Source organism: Schistocerca serialis, chromosome 3 (genome assembly GCF_023864345.2).
Source record: "Schistocerca serialis cubense isolate TAMUIC-IGC-003099 chromosome 3, iqSchSeri2.2, whole genome shotgun sequence".
Classification (NCBI taxonomy): Eukaryota; Metazoa; Arthropoda; class Insecta; order Orthoptera; family Acrididae; genus Schistocerca; species Schistocerca serialis.
In genome coordinates, this window is record NC_064640.1 from 118018225 (window position 1) to 118037459 (window position 19235).

A 19235-nucleotide genomic window follows, 5' to 3' on the forward strand; every position below is an offset into this window, starting at 1 on the left:
AAGAGGACTGCGACGAAAAATAAGAGGAGACAGCTGCATCAATCACTACAGAACTGAATGTCGCACTGTTGAATCCTGTCAGCACCAAAACAGCACGAAGAGAGCTCCACAGGTAGGGAACTACAGGGTGCGCTGGAATTCCAGGACCACTCATCAGTGATGCAAATTCCCCTAACAGGAAAACGTGGCGCCGAAGCCATAAAACTCGGACTACGGAGCAATAGAAGGAAGTCGTTTGGTTGGATGTGTCTCGTTTCACACTGTTTTCGACTTATGGCTGAGGACGTCCCAAGGGTGAAACATCGCGGAGATTCGGTGATGATTTGGGTTCAAATAGCTCTGAGCACTATGGGACTTAACATCTGAGGTCATCAGTCCCCTAGACTTAGAACTGCTTAAACCTAACTAACCTACGGACATCACACACATCCATGCCCGAGGCAGAATTCGAAACTGCGACCGTAGCAGTCGCTGGGTTCCGGACTGAAGCGCATAGAACCGCTCGGCCACCGCTACCGGCTGATGATTTGGGCAGACATGTCGTGGTCTCATGGTTACTCTTCAAGATCACATTACTGCTAAGGATTATTTGAACCCGTTGGCTGATAATGTCCTTCCCATGGTATAATACTTCTTCCCCAACGGTGATGCGGTGTTCCAAGACGACAGGGCCCTTGTCCACACAGCTCGCATCGCAAAGGATTGGTTTCGAGAGTACGACGATAAATTTTCGCATCTCCCCTTGCCACCACAGTCACGAAATCTCAATCTTATTGAACCTTTATAGTTTACTTTGAAGAGAACGGTGCGTGATCGCTATCCACCTCCATCACCGTTGCCTGAACTTGTCACATGTAACATTCCCCTGGAAACCATACAGGACCTGTACTTATCCATTCTGGGACAACTGAAAGCTGTTTTCAATGCTTATGGTTTTCATGCACCGTACTAGGTATGGTAATGTGTTGTTTCTGTGGCGTTTCCATATCTATATCCAACCTCTGAAAGTCACCATATTAAACAAAAACGTAAGTTTACTGTAAAATACAATCACCTGAATGGTCAACATGTTGCTACATTTTTCATTAAGAAAGTGTATTAAAATTGGAAATTAACTGACTCACCCATATAGGGACAGATCGATATTACAAACCATACAACATGCATATACCTAGATGACGAGGGCTTGCACAGGAAACACAAGCGAAACCATTGACATCGAACGCTCGGAACCTCATGAAACCATGCTTAGAATAATACTAGATCATTAAAAAAACGGTGGTTTGTATGATTTCCATGCATTGTACTACTAGTGACATTGTAAGAGAGAAAAACAAATTAACAAGATATCAGTAACATACGAGAGAAATTATACGTAATTCAAAGACGTCAGTGTATCATTACATTCTCAATAAACAGGGCCAAAAGCCCTCCGCTAAAAGTAATTATAATAGCGCAAAAAAACACTTCAAATGGTGCTTATATTAGTCATCATAGTGCACATGGGGGATTTCGATGAAGTAAGTAAAACAAAGTGGAAGAGAACAATGTGCACACCTCGCTAAAGTCATGTTTCTACATTCAAAACCACTTTAGCATTGAAGCAGCGCAATATCAAAAGCCACACTAATTACATTTTAAAATGATGATATGGGTATGTCAATGTCCTAACCTACCCTTCGCGAAGCATACCGCAACATTGATCTATACTTTGGTGCACAAAACTGATTATAAATCAAGGAGTGAAATTTGATAATGAAATAACACTCGTATGGCTTCACTTGTGGTTTGGAACATTGTAGCCTTACAAAATAAGCAATCCTCCTTATATAGCGTTTATACTGCCGAAAAAAGTAAACATCAAGAGGCTGGCAATATAGTTGTTCTTGGTGACACTATCTTCCGCTTTAACTTGCATCTAGTAGGGCACGATCTGTATTGCCTGACCAGGAATCACATAGCAATAGGATCTTTTCACTCATTACATGTTCACCAAGGACACACGTTTCATGTGTTCTTTAGTCTTTTTTTCCATTTTTGCTTGCATCAACATAAATGTTTCGTCAACAGGCCGTTGCAAGTTTTTTTTTATATTTGGGCCGAAAGTGCCTTGTGCCTTTTGAACACGTATGTACAACTTGTTTGTTTGTCTGCCTGTCATTGATAAGCCACATCAATTGTGTAGGCGCGGGTAGAGCTAAATACAGACTGCAACACACTAGTTATAGGGCGCTACAGTCTGGAACCACGCGACCTCTACGGTCGCAGGTTCGAATCCTGCCTCGGACATGGATGTGTGTGGTGTCCTTACGTTAGTTTGTTATAAGTAGTTCTAAGTTCTAGGGGACTGATGACAACAGCAGTTAAGTCCCATGGTGCTCAGAGCCATTTGAACTAGTTATAGGTTTCTCTCCTCAGAGATTGTGTTGATGGTAAAGACATTTCATACATACTGAGGCTGACTCTGGTCACTGTTCCAAACATTTCTTTTCTTCACATCCTGCTCTGTCATGGACATGTTCACTTCCTCTACAGACTGTTGCGCGTTCTGGCTACACTGTTATCGTCTTCTATTTCCTTACATGAGACAAATGTAGTACTATGCCTGGATGAAATGGCATATTCAGCCTTAAGACTGTCGATAAAAGGAAACGATACTTTGAAATTTTGCAAGTCAACCATTTTAGACGCTTCTAGTGCCCACATTTGCAAATGCCAATAATGAACTGCAGATCCATATGACCTTGCTCAATCAAATTGCCATATTACATGCCCGTTTATAGTCTGTAACTGGACAGTCTGTTTCCTTTGAAACTAGCTCCTACTCACCTTTTGCTAGACACATAATTTACATTTAAGCTGCAACCTGATTTACTTTTAATGCACTCATTAGTTTGCTATAGGAATTGAAGTCATCATTGTAATAGTCTTCATAAATGTTCTCTAGTACGCTGTCATGAATATCTTCTAATACACTGAGACTCGACTGCTTGGGTGGAGATAGTTCGTACTCACTTTGACTGAACTGTTCTGTTGCTCTAGAAATGAACTTCGTGTACTACTTTAACACCCACCTTCAGGTTCAAATTCTTCCTGTCCTTCAAAATCAGTGTATCTATGCAGCGTAACGTCATTTATTTCTGTGTCATCCCCAACATATTTCTAATTATTATGTTGTATAATATATCAGCGAACCCTCTATCCTCGGCCCCGATTTCATTTCCACATTCAGTCGTCGCAAATCTGGACCACAGCCGTAGGACTAATTCTCTTCATATCACTGTAGACAGTTTACACAGTAACCTACATGCTAACACTCCAAGAGACACATTCGTACTGCAGCAACACAATTCAAGGAAGTCTGGCACTTGTTAGTGCAGCTAAGACATGCTACGGTCTGATGGCGCTGCCACTCAAGTGCGGAATTTTGCAGGTAAATGGCACAGACCACTGTTTTTATGAACAAGTGTTCGTCTAAGCAGGGTTTCGTGCAGTTCCGCGCGTTTGAGGTCAAATGTGCCCGTGTTCGTGCGGATCCAAATTAAAGTAGAAACTGATGGTGGGAAACGATTTTCGTTCGCGGGAGTGTACAGTCGCTAAGTCCTTGTCTAGGTGCAAAAACTGGTAACTTTAGTGTCCCTAAAAGTACTTCTGAAACTTTCTTCAGTTTTAGCTGTAGGTAACAGCTGCAGCGCTAGATTTTACGCCATCCGTGGTGATAAACCGAGCAGGAGGAGAGAACACAGACAACGAGGTTGGCATATTTTTAAGGAACGTGGCACCTATCTCTCATTAGACGCCTGTTGCGACTCATTACCGGCAGATGAAGTCAGAAACCACGCGGGCACGCTATAATAAGCGGTCGAGGCCCCGAGTAGAAAGCCACAGGCGGCTTACACAGTCGGCCAGTTGTGCTCCTTCTGCACCGCAGATGGCAAGGCTAGGAACACTCCAGCCAAACGACACGTCCGAGGCTCCACGCCAGTTGTTCACAAACTTGCGTAAACCATATGCATGTTATTCTCTTTCTTAAAGAAAATACTCATTTTAATGCAGAAAAGACAGGAGTAACAAGTTACTACATATAAATTTTACGCTTTCTATTTTATGTGTACTGTATTTCTTGAAGGATATGAAAAGAATATTTCAAACTAATAGGTATGTCTGAGGGAGAAATTAAAGGAGATCCAAAGAAGAGCAGCGCGTTTCGGCACAGATTTGTTTTGTAAACGCAAAAGCGTCACAGAGATGCTCATCCAGCTCCAAGGTCGGACGCCATGACAGGGGCAGTGTACAACATGGTAGGTTTTATTACTGAAATTCAGAGAGCTTACTTTTCTTAAAGAGTCACACAACATATTTGTTGCTTCTACATAAATTTTACGAGAAGACCATGAAAGTAAAGTCAGATAGATTCGAACACGTACGGTAGCTTACCATCAGTAGTTATCACGACAGACAGAAAAGTGTGGTGGGAGGGGGAGTGACAGTCGTACACAAAGTACCCTCCGTAACACACAATGCGTAGATAATAAGGCTTGGTGGTAAGTTCCTATGGGACCAAAGTGCTGAGGTCATCGGTCCCTACGCTTACACACTATTTAATCTAACTTTAACTTACGCTAAGGACAACATAAAGCCCCCTGCCCGAGGGAGGACTCGAACCTCAAACGGAGGAGATAACTGTCATCAAGCCTAATGCACCTTATGAGCGCTCTAACGCTGGTGGGTTTCAATTTCGTTTTTAAGGCAATAATCTCATAAAAACTGTTTGTACGTAAATGTCATATTTCGTGCATCTATGCTTAAATTTTACGTGATTTGAATAATTTTGAAGTTATTTAACACGAAAATATGTAAATCTTACTTCTAGCAACTTTTGTTAGATCTCACATCTGATGACAGCAGTTACAAGTTTTGTCAACCAATCGTTTGAAGTGTTCAAAAATACAAAAGTTAAAAGTATGAACATTTATTATTTCGTAGTTGACCATGGAGCTTCTACAACCCCGAAAAATTTCATATTTCTTCGCACAAGAAAATCCGTAGATGACAATCGTACTCTGGAGTCAAGGAAGCCAATATACAAAACCAGCTAAATACCAGATACAAAAATTATTTAATACGAACATGTCCACATCTAAAAAATTCCTCAAATTGCCATACATATGTAGTTAGATTTCTCAAAGCTGGTTTAACCTTTTGTTGAAACTGGCATGTTACAAGATGAGGAATCACGTAGAGCTGAATCAGTTCCACACTTCGCCAACAAAGAATTTTTGCCATTCCAGAAACAAGGGAAATTCGAGAAGTACTATTTTCCCATTTTTAATACAGATATTTCCGCTATGGAAGTAAAATTTAGCGACCATACGAGCTGAAAGCAAAATGATTTGGTCCACGAATGTGACGTTAAACCATTCTCTTCTTCGTTTCTGTTTTGTCCATCCAATTTTTTAATCTGCAAAGATTATATGGCAGCTTCTCGTTCCAGGTAGCTTAAGGCACTACATCAAAAATTCTCCTCGCATCCCGCTACTTTACACCGTTTCAGAGACAAAACAAACAGGCCTTGAAGCCCAAACGATACCGATCGAACGCCGTGTCATTCGCAGCGCATGATCGTCAGTGGGTGCGAATATGGACGGACATGTGGGCAGGACACCGCTCACCCGACCGTTGTCAGTGTTCGTAACCGGAGTGGCTACTTCTGAATCAAGTAGCGCATCAATTAGCCTGATAACAGCTGAATGCATCCCCAGACGGTCACCCATCTACGCGCTAGTCAAGCTCGACGGTGCTTAACTTCGGTGATCTGACGGGAACCGGTGTTACTACTGTGGCAAGGCCGTTGGCTCATTTCAGAGACAACAAACTGATAAAGGACATCTTGTTGTACACCAGACTCTGCACTTCACAAGTATTTAAGTGCAGCTCCTTGTGAATACATGAAGTCCTTTATCAAATACATACCAGCTACGAAGCACCGAACTTACAACATTTTCACAGAAAACTGACTGTACTAGGTAGACTTCTGCTTTTTCCTGGCCTTTATCCCATATCTTCACATGGTAGGTGTATTTATTATTGGATAAGGCAATGTTAGTAGCAGAGGGTAGCCGGGTGCCCTTCCTGTCGCCAACCCTTTCCACCCAGGAGGAACTTGTGTACCCCCTCTGTCTGCACTTAGTGTTATCCTTGTAAAAGACTGTGACATTTTCTACATGTCTGCGAATCATGTAAATGAGGCAGGACTTGGACACCAGCCCGGTATTCACTTAATCCGATTTGGGAAACCGCCTAAAAACCACATCCAGGCTAGCCGGCAAACTGGGCCTCTTTGTTAATCCGCTGGGCGGATTCCACACGGCCGGCCGGAGTGGCCGTGCGGTTCTGGGCGCTACAGTCTGGAACCGAGCGACCGCTACGGTCGCAGGTTCGAATCCTGCCTCGGGCATGGATGTGTGTGATGTCCTTAGGTTAGTTAGGTTTAATTAGTTCTACGTTCTAGGCGACTGATGACCTCAGAAGTTAAGTCGCATAGTGCTCAGAGCCGTTTGATTCCACACGGGGGCTGGGCGCGGTTAGCTGGGCTGGTAATTTTACTACCTAGTATTCCTCCCATATTGTGTCGTGCCTATCACCGAACTAATTTTGTACTTTATTAGCTCAGTCGTATCTGTAAAGTGAAATTATCCCCCCCCCCCCTACACACACACACACACACACACACACACACACACACACACACACACACACACACACACACACACACACACACTCTTTGGGAGTCGACTCAGCGTTCGAGTAACTTTCACTTCATTCCGCACATGACGGACAGTAAAAGCCTACACGAAAGTTTATGAAGTTTCCCTTGTACTTCAGTTATCTGTTATATAATAAGCGTAGTCAGACGCCAAAGGCTTCTAGCAGCTACCACAAAAATCCATAAAATCCTGGTTTCTGGGTGACTTTTCTTCAGGTCACTTTTAGCAACAGTTAACGCTTCTTTTGTTTCTTTAGACACTATCACAGAACATAATTACAGTCATTATCTGTTACAGCCACACATTGGGAATCTTTAGAATCTGTAAGTCCTAGGCGGTATTTGGATTCTGAAGACAGCCAATGTACGGCCGATGGTGGTAACGATGGTATTCATGTTCTTTGATTGTATCTGAAGCACAATCACTTTGTTCATAGACAGAATGTTATTTTAACATAACAGCAACTTTACCCATCTATATCCAGCCGCGATTTTTCTTACCAACAAATAATCAGGTTTTACGCCGGCCGGTGTGGCCGTGCGGATCTAGTCACTTCAGTCTGGAACCGCGTGACCGCTACGGTCGCAGGTTCGAATCCTGCCTCGGGCATGGATGTGTGTGATGTCCTTAGGTTAGTTAGGTTTAAGTAGTTCGAAGTTCTAGGGGACTGGTGACCTCAGAAGTTAAGTCCCATAGTGCTCAGAGCCATTTGAACCAATCAGGTTTTACGCATACACAGCCCAACTCTGGAGTGTATTCTATGCATGACCTGTCTTTCGATTGAATCCCTAAAGAGCAACCAGGCATATCATACACTGTGCCATTCCTATGGGACTAGTCGATTGTTAAGAAAACTTCGCTTTTAAAAATTTAAGAAGATAGTTTGAGGTTATTACGCAAAAATAGAAAATACTAACATCTCTCCACTGGGAATAAATCTTCCACGAAAGGACACTGTCGCAATAAGCGTCGTCTGAAAGGAAGTAGGAACGAGGAAGGCATCGAAGTAACGGTAAACTACTACAAGCTGTATTACTTACGTTAAGAATCAGTGTACGAGTTAATAACAACAGACTGACATAATACGAAATGAGTTTGGTGAAACATCGGGGGAATTTGGCCGCCTCGACCCCATTTCAGCGAAATAAAATATACTCTGCCCAAAAGCTGTGGCCTGTTAAGGACGAATTAATTTATTTTAAATGAATCCCCGCTGGCATGTGCGGTAGAAAACATCGCCATCTATGATTTCGGAACGCTATTATAATACAATCTTTAACATTAAACTAAGTCAGGTAACTAGAAAAATGTGTAGCTGACACAGATAAATGAAGATGATCTGCCGCCCCGCCCCCTCTTGCACCCCCTCCTCTACCCCACCCCAGATTCACCAGCTTTTTAATGCAGATCGCTAAAGTAACTCTGAAATGGAAAGGAACGAAAGTAAATGCCGTAAACGTATTACTAAAACCAATATCACTTACGTTAAAAATTTAACACTAAAATCGAATTAAAAAAACACATGCACACACCTCTCAGAAAAGTAATTTCTATATATAAAACATAATATTTTCCCTGCGAGTTGGGCTACATTTACATGTTAGCCGCAAAATCTATTACATTTTGGATTGTGTCGACTGCGAAATATTCTGAAACGTATTCGTGACGGTGATTACTGATTTATGGCAAGTCAACATGAAACAATCAGGGCGACCTTAAAAACACGACGTACAACTTACCGTACCCTCGAATGGTTCGTTCACCGGCGCTAAGCAGTTACTCGGAAAACGACGAATCCGTAATGTTGCGACCATAGTGACTTGGATGACAAACGCCCACTCTTGTTTGCGTCAGGCTCTTTCGGCTTAGCTCGTAAAGTTACGTTATCTGCCGCATTCGTGAAATGAATCACACACATGAGACACAAATTCTGATTTCAACATTCACGACACCCGTAAAACTAGTTTCACATGTCCAGTCACTTCGAAGATCAGCTGCACTGACACGCTATTATATGTACGAGGGGCGTTCAGAAAGTAAGCTCCGATCGGTCGCGAAATGGAAACGACTATGAAAATCCGATAAAGCTTTGCACAGATGTGTTGGGTAGTGTCTCTAGTATAACCCCAGTTAGCATCACGTCGCTCTTCTCATTTCTGAGCTCGCAGTGAGTGCGTAAAGATGTCTAGAAAATAGTGTCTGCCGCCAAGTACGAGGGCCTGGTGAGAAATTTCGCCTGAAGCTATGCAGCTAACATTACATAACTGTCGTGCTGTTTCGTCTTCACGACAATTCTCAGCCGCATTCTGCAGGGGCAATGAAGATGCTCCTGCATCGTTTTCAAATGGAAATGTTAGATTACCCACAATACAGTCCGCAATTGTCTCCCCCTGAGTTTCATCTCTGGTCACATGAACCGCTGTCTTTGAAGACAACATTTTGACACAGACAACGAGGTGTAGGCCAGCGTGGAGAATTGGCGGAAAGCACTGGCGGCTGCCTTCTATGATGAGGCTATTGAAAAGTTGGTACAACGCTATGACAAAAGTCTAAGTCAGAACGGCGACTACGTAGAGAAGTAACTGAAAGGTGTAGCTAATTGTTACAAGTAAAACATTTCTGATGTTCACTGTGGTTTCAATTTGGCAATCAATCGGAGCTTACTTTCTGAACAGGCCTCGTATTTTAGGTTTTATACCACTATATCGTATTTTTCACAAAAGCACCACACGTTTCAACGCAGTTTTAAAACCGAATTAAATGCAAATATAGAGAATAAAACGGCAGACATACTGACAATTCGTTATTTAAAATATAGAATAAGAAGTGTGATGTTCGAGACCTGTTGAAAAAATACTATACTTTGGTATTTCGATTTGATTGCACATAGAGCCAGAAACTCAAGACGGCATGCTGAATATCAATGGTTGGCCCTTACCTTTTAAAAGGGTACGAAAGGTAACCTAGATCTTATCATAAGGCTCTGTCACATTATCTCTATAGCTTTTGCTGACAATCTACAACAGATATGCCTACACTCCACTGGTGTACACGCGCAAATAGATGTCTCTGAATTTTCTAAATAAACACAAGAATTTTTATATAGAAATATCTATATTTCAGGTTAAGAAACATACACAGAATTCCTATAGAACTATAATACAGACTGTTTGTATTAGAGGAAAGTTCGAAAAGCTGTTACACAGTAAAATTAAGTATCCTGAAATAAAGTAATCAACATTTCTTGTCAGTCCCAATGACCTCGTTGTCCTTACCCTTCTCGACACAAATTCCACTGACTTTCGTGTCATAATTACTCCATTTCTCTGAGATAATTATTTCTACCTGAAGCATATCTCGTTGCACTTAAAAAAGTACAATACATAAAAAGTCTCGCCAGAGTTGAAATCTTGCGACTGCGAGGTATTAAGCCGTCTACTTGCGGCTTAAATCAATCCCTTTGGTCATAATAGTGATCTTGGCGCACAAAAAAGATGTAAATTCCATTTAAACTTGCCGATGCTGACAAATTTCTATCCTCTGATTCGTGCATACGTCCTCTAAATCTTTCATTTTAAGTTAGTGTTGCATTTATCTAACGTTCATTTACTTCCGTTGGAACTACTGTTCTCCAGTAACCAACTGGATTTTCAAAGTAACGTTCTTACACACAAACATTTTGCCGATTTACTCCGTTAGGAACGTCTTCCTCGCACTGCTACTGTGAAAAATTTGAACCAGCAAAACTTTTCATATTGTTTGTAGAGCGAGACTTTATAGCCAGTAAGACCCTGCATTATTATTTAAGCCTTAACAGCTAACACCAGTTTTGAACCCCGGCCGATCGCATATATAGTTTTTCCGTGTCTTCCCTAATATCTATTGGGGAATGCTGGCATGGCCCCTTTTATGATTCCACTTTAGAATTCCTCTCCCATCCTCGTGGAATTGCGTACCTCTCAGTCTCTAATGATGTCCATATCGACGGGACGTTAATCTGCCACCTACCTACCAACCTCCTACTACTACTTTCGTCCTTGTTCTTAGCATGCTCTCCCCTCTTCTGTTATTTAGAGGCCATCATTACTTCGAGTCAATACGTCCTTTAATTCCAGCTGTTTGGAAGCCTTTATTTACACATCAGTACTCCATGTCTCCATTACCGTGGATTCTTTTCCGTGTTGCACGTCTCGCCGCAATACTCAATCACATAATTACGTTGGACAATGATATATTTAGGTAACTTTGGCCCTCAGAATGGTGATGTATGAGTTGCTATTATATATAACACAGGCGCTGTTTCGTTTTGGGGATGGGGCCTCCCAGATGCATTAACGTCGGTACTGCCATTTACAAAAACTCCTCGTCCGCCCTGATCGATTACGAGCTCTGGGGAACTGGTTGCAACATTAAATTGCTCGGTGGGAAAATGGGTCTGCTAAACGAGTTTCTGTATCCTGAATTTGCGATGTTTTTATTACAGTAGGTGCATCAGCAGGACACAAATACAAATCCCAGATTATCAGTACAGAATAGTTTGACATTTGAGGAATACCACGATAAGAATAATTTTAAAAAATATTTACGGTAACCCGTTTATTTCTTATTTATTTATTTATTTTTTAAGCGAAGTATGATGCCAGTAACACTCACTTTCTCTCTTCCCGTCCTTTACCAACGACAGGAGGACAGACACAAAACGACCACTTTCACTTTCGACCGTAACAATTTAGACTTTAAAGCATATATTTTTATTAACAGAAATGGACATTAACAACGTATAGAATTCGATTCGTAGCGAACGTGACTGTTACTCAGATTGGAATTCGACACGAACGAAGCAGTTCAACGTCCATGACGGAGCCATGAAGGTGCTTGCCATAAAAAAGAAAAACGTAAAACCAAAAGTGACGTAAAGATCGATGGTAATTTCGAGTGAGTTCATTTTACGAAAACGTTTCGGCGCATCATCGGCAGGCTCCAACGAGACGAACATGCGGCAGAACGGTTATTTCCGTTCGCTAAATTCGTGTATTTCCGGCTCATAAGCGATTCCACCCCACAGCAGGCTTATCTCCGGGGCGCGCAGATTCCAGCCGCGGCTTCCGACCGAGGCGTGACCTGGAGTGAGAGGGGACGCTAGTGAGTTATCGGAAATTCACTTACGTCCGCCTGACGTCTGCGCGAGCACACGCGCCCTCTGACGCACAGGCGCACCGCTCTTGGAATTCACTCCCGAGCGGGTGATGCTTCTGTAAACGCACGCCAAGCGAGACATTCACCCACCTGACTGGCAACGCAAAGACGACGGAAGATAGGATTTAGCGTCCCGCCGATGACGGTGTAATTAGTGACGAAGCACAGTCTCGGATTGGGAGGGGGGGGGGGGATAGGGGAGGATGAAGGAAGTATATTGGATATTGGCCATGTCCTCTTCAAAGGAACCATCCCGGCATTTGCCTTATGCAGTATGAGGAAACCGCGTATATCCTAAATACGGAGGGCCAGACGGGGACTGAATCAATGTCCTCCGGAATGCGAGTCCAGTATGCCAATCCTAGCTCCACATTACTCTGTGCAGCGTAAAAAGGCAAATAACGAACGACTAGCTCTTAACAACCAAGTCTTTAGTTTGTCTAAGGAGGGATTGCCAATAAGACAGGGAATAAATACATAGTGCGTATGGTAGGACGACGGGAATTTGGCCTTCACAGTTTATATCGGATGTAGTTTTAATATCGGTTACTGTATAAACAAACGCCAAAGTAATCCTTTTCGGCCGTCAATATCTAACACTTCTTCTACGAGCAAACAGACTTACACAACAAGTTATTTCTGGGCAATTAGAGAGACCTGTGACGCATTTGGTTTTTGTTCTCACTGACTTATTCAAATGCGCCCATATTGAGGCCTCATTTGATCTTTTTTTTTACGGTTGGCGCTTTTATCAATTTACTCTTGTAAATCGTGTATTATTATTGTTGTTCTTGCTGCTGTTTCACTCATGAAGCCAGAAGTTTGTTTGATTCAGCTCTCCACTCTAGGCGCCTGACAGCTATCTTATTTCAACCTAACTCCTGCACCCGTACCACCGACCATTTACCTTATGTACTCATATTTAGGCCTGTTCTGCGTCTCTCTCTCTCCACCGTCCCTTTAACTAAAGTTTTCAGCAACGACTCCTGTAGCACGTGCCCATCCATCCTGTCTATTCGTTTCATTATGTTCTTTCTAAGAAACTTTTCCTCGCTGACTCGTCGAAGGACGTCTTCATTCCTTAATCGAACAATCATATTGATCTGCAACAGCCGCCAGTAACATTACATTTCTAATGTTATTACTCGTTCGATTTCTGGATTGCCCAGTGTCCATGTTTTGTGACCTCACAGCTGGTGCGTTCCGAAATTAGTGTCTCATGAATCTTTTTCTAGTCTCAACGTTTGTACTCCTGGATATTTAGGGCAGTTCTTTATATAGAAAGCCTTTTTTACTTTGTGTGGTTCTTGCTACTACGTCTGAAAGTAAAATTCGAACACTTCCTCAAGAGTCTCTATTCCAACTTCAATATTTAGCCATCCAGCATGTTCACGTGCTGCACATGCCATAACGTTAGCTGCTTTTTATTTATTTCTTTTTTTTAGTACATATTACAGCTATCATCCCTTGATTCCATTCCTGATCATTTTCCCCGAATACTGCTACGTAATCAGCGAATCGTATCAAGCTTACTTTCTGTCCGTAATAAACATTCCCACCATCACTGCTTCTTCAACACACAAATATCATTGCCGGCCGAAGTGGCCGTGCGGTTAAAGGCGCTGCAGTCTGGAACCGCAAGACCGCTACGGTCGCAGGTTCGAATCCTGCCTCGGGCATGGATGTTTGTGATGTCCTTAGGTTGGTTAGGTTTAACTAGTTCTAAGTTCTAGGGGACTAATGACCTCAGCAGTTGAGTTCCATAGTGCTCAGAGCCATTTTGAACAAATATCATTGCTTGCTGTGCAACTATGCATTCTACCCTTCCGGAGTTTTGACATATCGTTCAGACTGCTTTGGCTACTCCGGTCTACTTTATACAGAATATGCATTACCCTTCTATCCCTTAATCGATACCACACTGCCTAAGAATATAGAACATTTTATTGCATTCCAAATTGCCACCAAGTTTCTTCAAATCTACGCATGCAATGTACGTTCCTTGTTTTCCATAAATTTGTTGTCTATTATTAACTGCATTGCTAAAATTCCTTCTCGAATGCTCCCGTTTCTCATAAAAACAAACTGGGGCTCTCCAGAACTACTTTCGGTCTTCTCTTCCAATCTTCTATAAAGTGCTTTTGTGGGTATTTCTAATGCACGTAATATTGAACTGCTCATGCGGTAATTTTCACATACCCACTTTTGCTTCATTCGGAAGATCAATAATTACACACTCTTAAAAACTACGCTCCACGAAGGAATTAACCGAATGGGACGGAAATCTGTAGATGTGATGAACGTGTACCTCAAATAAATGATTACAGTTTCAGACAAAATTGATGATTTATTTAAGAGAAAGATATTCAGCAAATTGAGCATGTCAGTAACGCGTTGGTCCACCTCTGGCCCTTATGCAAGCAGTTATTCGTTTTGGCATTGATTGAGAGAGTTGTTGCATGTTCTCTTGAGGGATATCGTGCCAAATTATGTCCAATTGACGCGTTAGATCGTCGAAATCCCATTATGGTTGGAAGGCCCTGCCCACAATGCTCCAAACTTTCTTAATCGGGGAGAGGTCCGGCGATCTTGCGCGCCAAGGTAGGGTTTGACAAGCAACAGAAAATCTCGTCGTGTACGGGCGGGCATCTTGCTGAAATGTGAACCCTGGATGGCTTGCCACGAAGGGCAACAAACAGGGGCGTAGAATGTTGTCGACGTACCGCTGTGCTGTAAGGGTGCCGCGAATGACAACCACGAATGACAACAAGCCTTGCTATGGAATGAAAAAACAAAGGAGACCATCGGTTCTGAATGTCAGGGCGTATGTCGGGTTGGTATATCACGCTGTTCGGGGCATCTCCAGACACGTCTTCGGCCTGAAATCTCATTTACTGGAGTAGAATAGTCTTCGGTGATGTGTCACGCTTCAAACTGAGCCCCGACGACCTGCGAAGTCGTGTCTGGAGATGCCAAAGACAGCGGTGGGATAACAATCTGACTGTCGCCCGTCGGACAGCCCGACAACCAGGAGTGGTCGTGTGGAGTGCAATTAATTTTATAGCAGGACGCCTTTGGTTGTCACCTGCGGCACCTTTACAGCACAGCTCTACGTCAACGATATCCTGGGCTTACATTTCAGCAAAATACTGCCCTCGAGCACACGGCGCGCTTTTCTACTGTTCGTCAAACCCTACCTTGCCCAGACAGGTCACCGGACCTCTTACCAATTGTGAGCGTTTGGAGCATTATGGGCAGGGTCCCCCAATCATCTCGGGATTTAGACGATCTAACGCAACAGTTGGACATAATCTGGCACGAAATGCCTCAGGAGGATATCCAACAACCCTATCATTCAAAGCCGAGGCGAATATCAGCTTGCACAAGGGCCAGAGGTGGGCTATCCACATTATTGACGTACTCAATTTGTGAAGATCTTTCTGATGAAAGAACTATAGAAATTTTTCTCAAGCTGTAATCATTTGTTTGTACATATACATAACACTTACAAATTTCCACCCAACTGGGATAATTCCTTCACGGTACAATTTTTTCTTTCGTTATTTCGTCTTAGAGTATATTATCTCCAATATCTGATGGAACTTCGCCAGTCGCACAAATAATACTTACGATCTTGTATAGTTCTTGTTCCCTTGGTCTGATGCTCGCAACCGTTCCGTTACTATTTCATCAACACCTACGTATTTGTTTCTTCCGAGTTCACGCAAAGATTTCTGAAATTCAGAAGAAAGTATTGTATCTAGCATACCTTCATCTTGCACCGTCCCTTCATTTTCAATTGGTCTAATTTCTCCTGGGCGGCTATGAAGTTTCTCCAACTTATGTTCCAATCTTCTCGCCATATTTTCTGCTTCCATTACCCAGTTAGCTTTTTATACTTAATAACTGCGTTCTTTATTCTGTGCTCTATCTTGTTTCTATGTCTTATTTATATATTGTTACGTAATCGCTACAAAATGGAGAACCCATCCTTCAAAAAATGGTTCAAATGGCTCTGAGCGCTATGGGACTTAACTGCTGTGGTCATCAGTCAACTAGAACTTAGAACTACTTAAACCTAACTAACCTAAGGACATCACACACATCCATGCCCGAGGCAGTATTCGAACCTGCGACCGTAGCGGTCGCGCGGTTCCAGACTGTAGCGCCTAGAACCGCTCGGCCACGTCGGCCGGCCGAACCCATCCTTCCCTTTGATTCATTACATATTACATCATAGGTCGATAGCTTGAACCTATTTGCACTTTCTGATCCCAGTTTGGTACAGACTCATCTATGGGTTGTTTTTCTTGCCTTCTCAATGGAAGTGTTAACAAAATTGTGTGTGAAACTCCATCCCGTGCTCAATTCGATGGTAATTCTAGAACGCTGCGCGTGATTTGCGGTGACTCACAGACGAAACGATTTACTAGGTACATATATGGAGTTTATATACGTGAACTATGACGATGTTAAACATTATGGAACTTTGTGGTACGACATACTATCACATCGTGTGCTAAGACACTTCAAGCAGTTCTAATGTGCCTCTAGGTGTATGAAATGTACACTATGTGATCAAAAGTATCCGGACATCCCCAAAAACATATGTTTCTTACATTAGGTGCATTGTGTTGCCACCTACTGCCAGGTACTCCGTATCAGCGACCTCAGTAGTCATTAGACATCGTGAGAGAGCAGAATGGGGCGCTCTGCGGAACTCGCGGACTTCGAATGTGGTCAGGTGACTGGGTGTCATTTGTGTCATACGTCTGCACGCGAGATTTCCACACTTCTAAGCATCCCTAGGTCCACTGCTTCCGATGTGATAGTGAAGTGGAAACGTGAAACGACACGTACAGCACAAAAGCGTACAGGCCGACCGCGTCTGTTGACTGACAGAGACCGCCGACAGCTTAATAGGGTCGTAATGGCCGGGCGGTGTAGCCGAGCGGTCTCGGGTGCCTAGTCACGGTCCGCACGGCTCCCCCCGTCTGAGGTTCAAATCCTCCTTCGGGCATGGGTGTGTGTGCTGTCCTTAGCGTAAGTTAGTTTAAGTTAGATTAAGTAGCGTGTAAGCTTAGGGACCGATGACTTCAGCAGTTTGGTCCCATAAAACCTTACCACAAATTTCGAAATTTAGGGTCGTAATGTTTAATTGGCAGACATCTGTCCAGACCATAACACAGGAATTCCAAACTACATCAGGATCCACTGCAAGTACAATGACAGGTATACTGGAGTTGGGAAAACTTTGATTTCATAGTCGAGCGGCTGCTGATAAGCCACACATCACGCCGATAAATGCCAAACGACGCCTCGCTTGATTTAATGAACGTAAACATTGGACGATTGAACGGTGGGAAAACGTTGTGTGGAGTGACGAATCACGGTACACATGTGGCGATCCGATGGCAGGGTGTGGGTATGGAGAATGCCCGGTGAACGTCATCTAGCAGCGTGTATAGTGCCAACAGTAAAATTCGGAGGCGGTGGTGTTCTGGTGTGGTCGTCTTTTCCATGGAGGGGCTTTCACCCCTTGTTGTTTTGCATGACACTATCACAACACAGGCCTAAATTGATGTTTTAAGCATCTTCTTGCTTCCCACTGTTGAAGAGCAAGTCGGGGATGGCGATTGCATCCTTCAAAATGATGGAGCACGTGTTCATTATGCACGACCTGTGGCGGAGTGGGATCACGACAATAACATCCCTGTAATTTACTGGCCTGCACAGAGTCCTGACCTGAATCCTATAGAATGACTTTGGGATGTTTTGGAACGCCGACTTCGTGCCAAACTTCACCGACCGAAGGCGACACCTCTCCTCAGTGCAGCAGTCCGTGAAGAATAGGCTGCCATTCCCCAAGAAACTTTCCAGCACCTGAGTGACCGTATGCTTGCGAGAGTGGAAGCTACCATCAACGCTAAGGGTGGGCCAACGCAATATTGAATTCCAGCATTACCGATGGAGGGCGGCACGAACTTTAAAGTCATTTTTAGCCAGGTGTCCGGATACTTTTGATGAATTAGTGTTTATTTTAATGTTCATGTAGTAATTTTATCATGACACTACTGAACCACTAGAAAATCAGTTGTAGGCTGAAATTGAATGAGGAATAAAATTGGACATTAAAAGCCAACAATCGCCTGCGGGAAATGTTTTCAAAAATGGTTCAAATAGCTCTGAGCACTATGGGACTTAACTTCTGAGGTCATCAGTCCCCTAGAATTTTGAACTACTTAAACCTAACTAACGTAAGGACATCACACACATCCATGCCCGAGGCAGGATTCGAACCTGTTACAGACTGTAGCGCCTAGAACCGCTCGGCCACTCCGGCCGGCAAATGTTGTTCTATAACGTATACAATGCTACTGCTGCATCAATGGAATTAAAAACAAACATTTCCACCTATTCAACGATTACAATAAAAGTTGGTTCGTTCGCTTTTCACACACCCATATCTTTGCTGCAACTTCCGATTCTGGATGAAGCTGGAATAAGAAAGAAACGTTCACATGGGAATGAGAAGAACATTCAGAGGGAGGGAGTGAGAGAGAGAGAGAGAGAGAGAGAGAGAGAGAGAGAGAGAGGGGGGGGGGGGAGGACTTCTGACCATCTGGCACAGCGCAGCGTGCCCTTTGAACTCGTAAGTGAATCATTCTTATAGATATCCCAAGGCAAACGCAATACGCCGTTGATAGCCAAACAACACAGGATGAGTCGGCGTTTCGATATGTAAGTCCTTGATGCTGTTGCAGTGACTTCCGTGTGGTCGACTCGAAGTAAGGAAGTTAAGGGTTACACGTCCACTTCCGTGTGGTCGACTCGAAGTAAGGAAGTTAAGGGTTACACGTCCCGTGTATGATGAGATCATTTGAGAGAGAGAGAGAGAGAGAGAGAGAGAGAGAGAGAGAGAGAGAGAGAGAGACCTGGATGTGCGGACGAGGATATACACCCAGTTCCTTCGGAACCTTGTGCAGTTTATAGACTAACGGCGTATTAAGCGCACCATAGACAAGGTAAAGTAGTAGGTTTGAGTATCCTTCCCTCTGGACACCTTACATACTGATACTGTATAAGTCAATATCAATCATTTCTTACCAGCTATTTCATATTAGGTGAATAAGAATTTCTTTTCTGGGAAATTCAAGTATGATAACGTTTCGTGTCCTTATGTCGTTTTTATAATACATGTCGATGAACAAGGGAAGAACTCAGCATAATCACACTCAACAGAGACGAAACATTAGCCTACATCTGATAGAT

General features: G+C 43.1%; 1 protein-coding gene across 6 annotated transcripts in view; it reads right to left on the reverse strand.

Annotated features, from left to right (window-relative positions):
• Positions 1 to 19235, reverse strand: part of LOC126469805 (formin-binding protein 1-like) — a 364658-nt gene that overhangs the window by 165952 nt on the left and 179471 nt on the right. Inside the window, exon 1 of one of the 6 annotated variants that reach the window (XM_050097069.1) lies at positions 8507 to 8555. The exons of the other annotated variants lie outside the window; for them this stretch is intronic. The gene's annotated coding sequence lies outside the window, so the exon portion shown is untranslated. Of the gene's footprint in view, positions 1 to 8506; positions 8556 to 19235 lie in introns of those variants that run through there. 6 annotated transcript variants of the gene reach the window in all.